Source organism: Dryobates pubescens, chromosome 2 (genome assembly GCF_014839835.1).
Source record: "Dryobates pubescens isolate bDryPub1 chromosome 2, bDryPub1.pri, whole genome shotgun sequence".
NCBI classification, from domain to species: domain Eukaryota; kingdom Metazoa; phylum Chordata; class Aves; order Piciformes; family Picidae; genus Dryobates; species Dryobates pubescens.
This window is the reverse complement of record NC_071613.1, coordinates 27,944,679-27,950,678: the sequence shown is the minus strand read 5'-3', so window position 1 is coordinate 27,950,678 and position 6,000 is coordinate 27,944,679. Positions and strand designations below refer to the sequence as shown.

Genomic DNA, 6,000 nt, shown 5'->3' with positions numbered 1-6,000 from the left:
ATTTTGTCTCATGTGGATCTAATTTGTGAGCCATGGTGAGGCACAGCCTGGGTTAGAAGAGTTTAATGAGGCACTATAAGTGTAGCACTAAATTAAGCCCCTGTTCAAATGGAACATCCCTGTCCCCAGCACCCCTGGCTGGACACTGGGATGGGATGGGGGCTCAGCCCTGCTTTTACACTACCCACACCCTGCTCCCAGTGCACCCACCTGGCATTCAAGCTGTGTGCAAGTACAGCAGCTGAGGGGCTGGCCCTTCACAGGGGCTTTTACCCCTGCAAGCCTCTGGTTAACAGCAGCAGCTCAGGGAAGAAGCACTTTCCTGGGCTGTGCCAGAGGACAAGGGATGAGTTTGGAAGGGGAGAAGCTGGTGTGTGCCCAGCTGGATGGCAGCTGAAGAGCAGTTGGTGGTGGGCTGCAGGAAGGAGTGATTTGTCCAAATCCCAAGTGCATTGCAGCCCAGGTGTCCCCATGCCACTGTGCCAGAAAACGGCCCCATGCCAGGGTGCAGGGCTCCATAATGCCCCCTCGGTCTCAGTGGGATGGGGCAGCATTGACATCAATGGAGCATCTCATTGGCTCCAAGCTGGAAGAAGACAGGGAGCTCCAGCTCCACTGCAGGCTGGCACTGACCACCACCAGCTCCTGCCTCTTCCCATAGTGCAGCAAAAAACACAGCTGATTGAGGAGTTTTGATGCAATCTACAGGCAAATTTCAGTGCAAGAGTCAGCAAAAATATCTTTTTTTCTTCTTAAAAAAATTAAAAATAAAATAGCAGTCAGGAGCAAAGCCAGTCAGACAAGGTCTGATTTAGAAGGCAGGCAGGAGGGACACAACCAATCCACAGAGAAAAGAGACAACAGTTTTGGCCAACACATCATGGTCTCCATTAAATAAAACAACCTATCATTTGCATTCACTTGGCAAGTGACTAGACCTGCACTTGGCTGCACACTCAATGATACACCATTACTTTCCAGGGAGGAGGCTGAAATATTCTTATTTCTATTCATTAGGCCAAAGTAATTCTCTTAATGCCACCAAACCAGCCATGGACAAGATCCTGCACATAATGTCATTGGCAGTGCTGTTAAATGAAATCCCTCTGCAAGCAGCCAGGGGAATTAATACCCACCGTAATTTGTCCTCCCAAATTTTCCTCCCACATCACCTTATTTGTGGCACCAATCTGCACCAGCTCCATCTGCCTCAGCCATGTGCAGGGCAAGAAGGGTCCTAGGGTAGGTGCCCTGGTGCAGTGCTCTGCCTCTGCTCCCCTCCTCCATTTTGGTGGCAGCTCCTGGCCCTGTGGGCAGTATCTCCCTCCATACAGCCTTGGCACACTGCTGCAAGGCAGGCAGGCTTTGCTTCAGGACTTGATTAGAAGCTCAAAGAGAGGGACAAGATGCTCCTCCCTGGTTCTGTAGAGTAAGAAGAGCTGATTTTATAACAGATAGCAAAAAGAATCATGTTTTTTTTCCAGTAATTGGAAACACAGCAAAGCTTTCATTAAATTATTAGGGAGAAATTCAGCTTCTGTTAGGCGAGGCTGCCACACCACGGTCAATTCGTCAGGCCACCAGCTAGCATGGGGCCCAGGGACAACCCAGCCATCACACATTAGCTGGAGTAAATCTTTATTGCTTCCTGAGCCCTTGATTTGGACTACATTAAACATCAATATCTCAGCACTCGATGTCGCCCAGTATCATATAAAATCATTAGTGGAGGGTTAATCATTACCAAAAGAAGAGGCCTTGGCTAACGATTCATTCATTTCCTACGTGAAGCACTGTTAGTGCCACAGCAGCACTAAGATTTGGGCTCAGCTGCACATTCTCCTACTGAAATGCATCACCACAACCATGAGATTCATTACAGCAGTGGGGTGGAGGGAGAAGGTGACCCCATTTGTCCACATCCAGAAGAAGGGATATGCTCAGAGGCTGAGCAAGTTCTACCCAAATCTCCATCCCTCCCCAGCCAGCAAGGGAAAGCCACTGAAACAAAAAGCTGCATTTATGACCTCTGCCTGGGATAAGCCCCAAAGTGGGTTCTCAGTCACAGCTGCTTGCCATCCCACGATGCAGCAAGCCAGGTGCCCTGCAGACCCAGAGAGATCCAGGCAGCAAGCTGGGAAGACCCCTCCAATGTTCTGGCCTGTCATTAAAAAATACATATATATATATATTACTAAGTTCAAATCCTTGTGTTTCTTTTCTGCTGGCATAATACCTCTGAAATGTATTATTGCTGAGAGACTCACCTCTTTTTGCCAGCAATTTCCCAGAGAAAAGCACTAGCAGAAAAAAAATAACTTCTTACAGCTTCTTCATGAAAGAAGTTGGCAAATCCTCTGGACCTAATCAACTTTTCCTAGAGATGACGAGGACAGAGCCCCAGCTGCAGTGAACTGGTGTAACCTCATTGATATGCTGTTGAGGTGGGCTGTGGGTTTTTTTACATCAGCAGACAATTTGGTGTGCTAATTCAGGAGCAATGCACAAGAGGCAGCTCCAGATGTGCTCTTTATCTTTCCTATTCTGTTTCACCGACACAAAAATTTGTGTTGCTTTCTTCTCTGCCAGCTGTGCTAGGAAAGGGCGGAGGACTGATATTGCAGTCTAGGAAGAACTAATAGCAAAAAGAAGAATTTGAGTAAAACCACTAACACCATAGGTCTCCTGACTGGGTCAGCCTGCCAATGCATCAGCACATCTGGATGGTGTGCGTAAAAAGAGCTCACAGCTGATTTAGGATAACAGCCTGAATCAGGTGGTTTTCAGGCTGCTCTTTTCACTCAGGCACAGAACACCAGTGCCAAAAATTTCACTAAGAGCCACATTAGTGGCTGGTCTTTCCAGCACCAGGAGCTGTGCCATCTACAGGAGAAGACTTCCATTTCACCTCACAGCCTCCAAGGTAATTTTCCCTGCTACCAGAGATAGAGACAGCCACAGATGTGGTTACAACTTTGATATTTATTTTTTTTAATCACTTGAGAAAGCACCTTGCCAGGGAACAGTTGGAAATGATAGCCTGAAGCAGAGGCAGCTCAGCTGGCAGTCTTCAAAATAAGGCACTTGTATTAAGCATTTAAACAAGAAAAGTTAATTGTTTGGCAGCAAGACAGTAGATTAAAAACTGGTGCTGTCCTGAGATTTTGCAAGTAGACAGGGACCAAGGGCATAAGGTGGGATTGAGCTGGCCCAGGACGCTGCTCAGCTCTGCAGGACAAGGGTTGATCTAAGCAGGGTGCTGCTGCCCCTGTTCCCTTCACACATAATCAGACACACCAACACCTCTGCTATCCTGCAGTATATTCAGAATGGGAGGGTATGGGTATGAAGTTGGTTCATCAGTGATCTTGAGCCACACTGCAAAAACTGGATCCCAACACGGCTGTTTCTCCGGGTTTGTGCTGGCCGCAGCAGCAGGTGGCTGCAGGCACCTCAGGAACCAAGTGGTGTGGGGCAGTAGTTTGAGGCAGACCGCAGGGGACTAATTCTTCCCTTCCTTCAATTTCTAGCAGAGAAATAGAAAGGCGTTTGCAATCAGTTTGGCATGTATCTATTTACTATGAGCACATACAAAAGACTCACAACAGATCTCCTCCTCCACCTTTGGCAGCCAGCCTACATGTTGGCAAGCAAAAGATGTTATCTTAAGGATACACTGCAATACCCTGAGTCATGCTGGAAGTCTGAATCCACCAGAATGCCTGCTGAAGTCAAGGACCTAGCACAGGGATGGTGCCATCTTACATATTGCTTGTGGTGATGTTCACTGGGGCAAATCCTCCATGCTGCCAGCAGTAAGGTGGCTGACAGACAGCAACACTTCACCTGCCTGTTCCAAAGGGTGGGAGATAGGAGAGCCCAGTCCCAGCTCCAGGACTGAAATGATGAGAGCACCGCTCCACCAAAGCTCTGCCCCAGCTGACTGGGCTTTAATTGGCATCTCCAGCTAAACCTCACTTTCCTATGCAGGGCCCAAGCAGAAGAGCAAGGTTTCTGCCTTAGGATGCCAGGCTGCGGGGAAATAGCACGAGATGGGGTATGTGACAGAGAAGCAAAAGCAGCAGAGCTAAACCAATTCACATCTGCTGAGGAACTACCACATGGTTGGGCAATAGCATAGTGATTCAAGGGAGGAATGGAAAATTCAAAGTCCATCATTAACACAGTACTCAGCTGAGCAACTTAAGGACTCCAAGGAAAAGAAATTCCAACTGTGAAGCATTCTTAAATCAGGATTTGGCAGGCAAGAGATTTAGGTTCATGCCTCCATCAGGCAAATTTGGACTTCACCAATAGGAATCTGAACATTTCTTGAGAGCAAGCAGTAAAGTTTTCTATAAAATCAGGTGTTGTTTCCCAACATTTCAGTGACAGGCACTTCACAGAGTAGCCAGAGCTCAGCAGAAATGCAGTCATACAAACTCTGCAGATGATGCCATATACCTTAGTAGTCCTCATCAAAAAGCAGAGCCCAAACCAAAAAACATTGGCATCCAATTGCACAGCAGCACATCTTCAGCCATCCCTTAACCAAAAAAAAACTAGCATGAGGAAAATGCTGCACCATTGAAATCCACCTGAGTGAAAAAGGAGGATCCAGGGGCTCACTGATGTGTGCAATGGCACAGCTGTCCCAGCTGCACATCAAGACTGTGTTTTGGGGTGGGGCAGACACAAAATGCATCACATCATGGACATCTACCAACCACCAGATGGATTTAGCAGGTTTGCAGCAGCCATGAGCTGTTGCAAGAAGATCTCAAGGGCAAAGGATTAGATAAAATAGTTTAATATGAACTTGTGCAAGACACAGGTCATGGAATCACAAGTCCATAATTTCTGACTGCAGCCATGTCTTTCAGAAAGATGTTTAATCTGGATTTAAAATTACTGAAGGATGGAAACTCTAGCATCCCCAAGTACATTAGTTGATAAGTTTTAAGCATTAACAAGGGAGACACCCCCTCTTTTGCCCGTCCTCATATTTTAGGCACTGTATGTTGCTATGCTTTTGTCCTCCAAATTAAACAGCTCTCTGCTTCCAGAAGTCTCATTCCTAAATAAGTACTTAGAGATGATGACCCAGTCACCTCTTAACCTTTCCTTTGTTATGCTAAATTAGTTTAAAATTCTTTCATGGTTTCCTTCAGGGAAAGTTTTCCAGCCTCTGAACCTTCTTCTTTCCCCTGGCAGGCAGCCCCTCACCAGCCCCTCTGGCCCACTGGCAGATTGAGCAGGAAGTCAGGGCTAATTAAGCAATTCACTCTGGAAGGTAAGAAAACATGTTCCTGGTCACACTGCTGGTGTGTAGAGTCCTCCACAAATCTTCCTTGTCTCAGCCTGGACACAACAACAACACCAGTTGGTCCCTCTGTGAGTGTCCTACCAACATCTGGGTTTCCCTACTCTCCCAGCCTCATCACCTTGGCTTTCCAAGCAATGAATGAACAACTGAGTCTGCAAAGCAATAATTAACAGTGATAACTAACCTTCTATTACTTTTTTGTGGTCCCATCAAAACTCTGGGGTGCTTTTGTTTACTTGCTGTATGATAAATGCTTGATGGAGGTACATGAAGTAAATTAAGAAAGAGTATCAACGACAAAACAATTAAGGAGGACTTAATGTTAGTGATTACATTATCCATTCAAAGAACAAGAGTTCTAGCACAGCTTTTCTCTTTTCTCCTACATCCACACATCAGGAGCTTGGTGCCTGCCAGGTCACCTCTCTGTCTGCCTTCACATCTCTTCCTAAAACTTATCTCTGCAACAGCACTTCAAAAGACATGTGGCAGTGGCTGACGGCAAGTATGACGTTTTTCACGCTAACCTTCACCACCATATCATTTCCCTCTGCTGTCCCAACACCTGTTTTCTGCCTGCTCCTTAGTGGCTCCCACCCCAACCCCATTTTTAGCTCCTCAGAGCAGAGATTATCCGTTCAGCTGGAGTGTTCAGGTCGCTGCCCAACCCTCGC

The 6,000-nt window shown here is 46.7% G+C and overlaps 1 protein-coding gene across 2 annotated transcripts in view; it reads right to left on the bottom strand.

Moving 5' to 3' along the window:
- Positions 1-2,017: 2,017 nt before the first annotated feature.
- KLF7 (KLF transcription factor 7) overlaps positions 2,018-6,000 on the bottom strand; it is a 412,385-nt gene continuing 408,402 nt past the window's right edge. For both annotated transcript variants that reach the window (XR_008462881.1, XR_008462883.1), the window contains one exon: positions 2,018-2,027. The gene's annotated coding sequence lies outside the window, so the exon portion shown is untranslated. The remainder of the gene's footprint in view (positions 2,028-6,000) is intronic.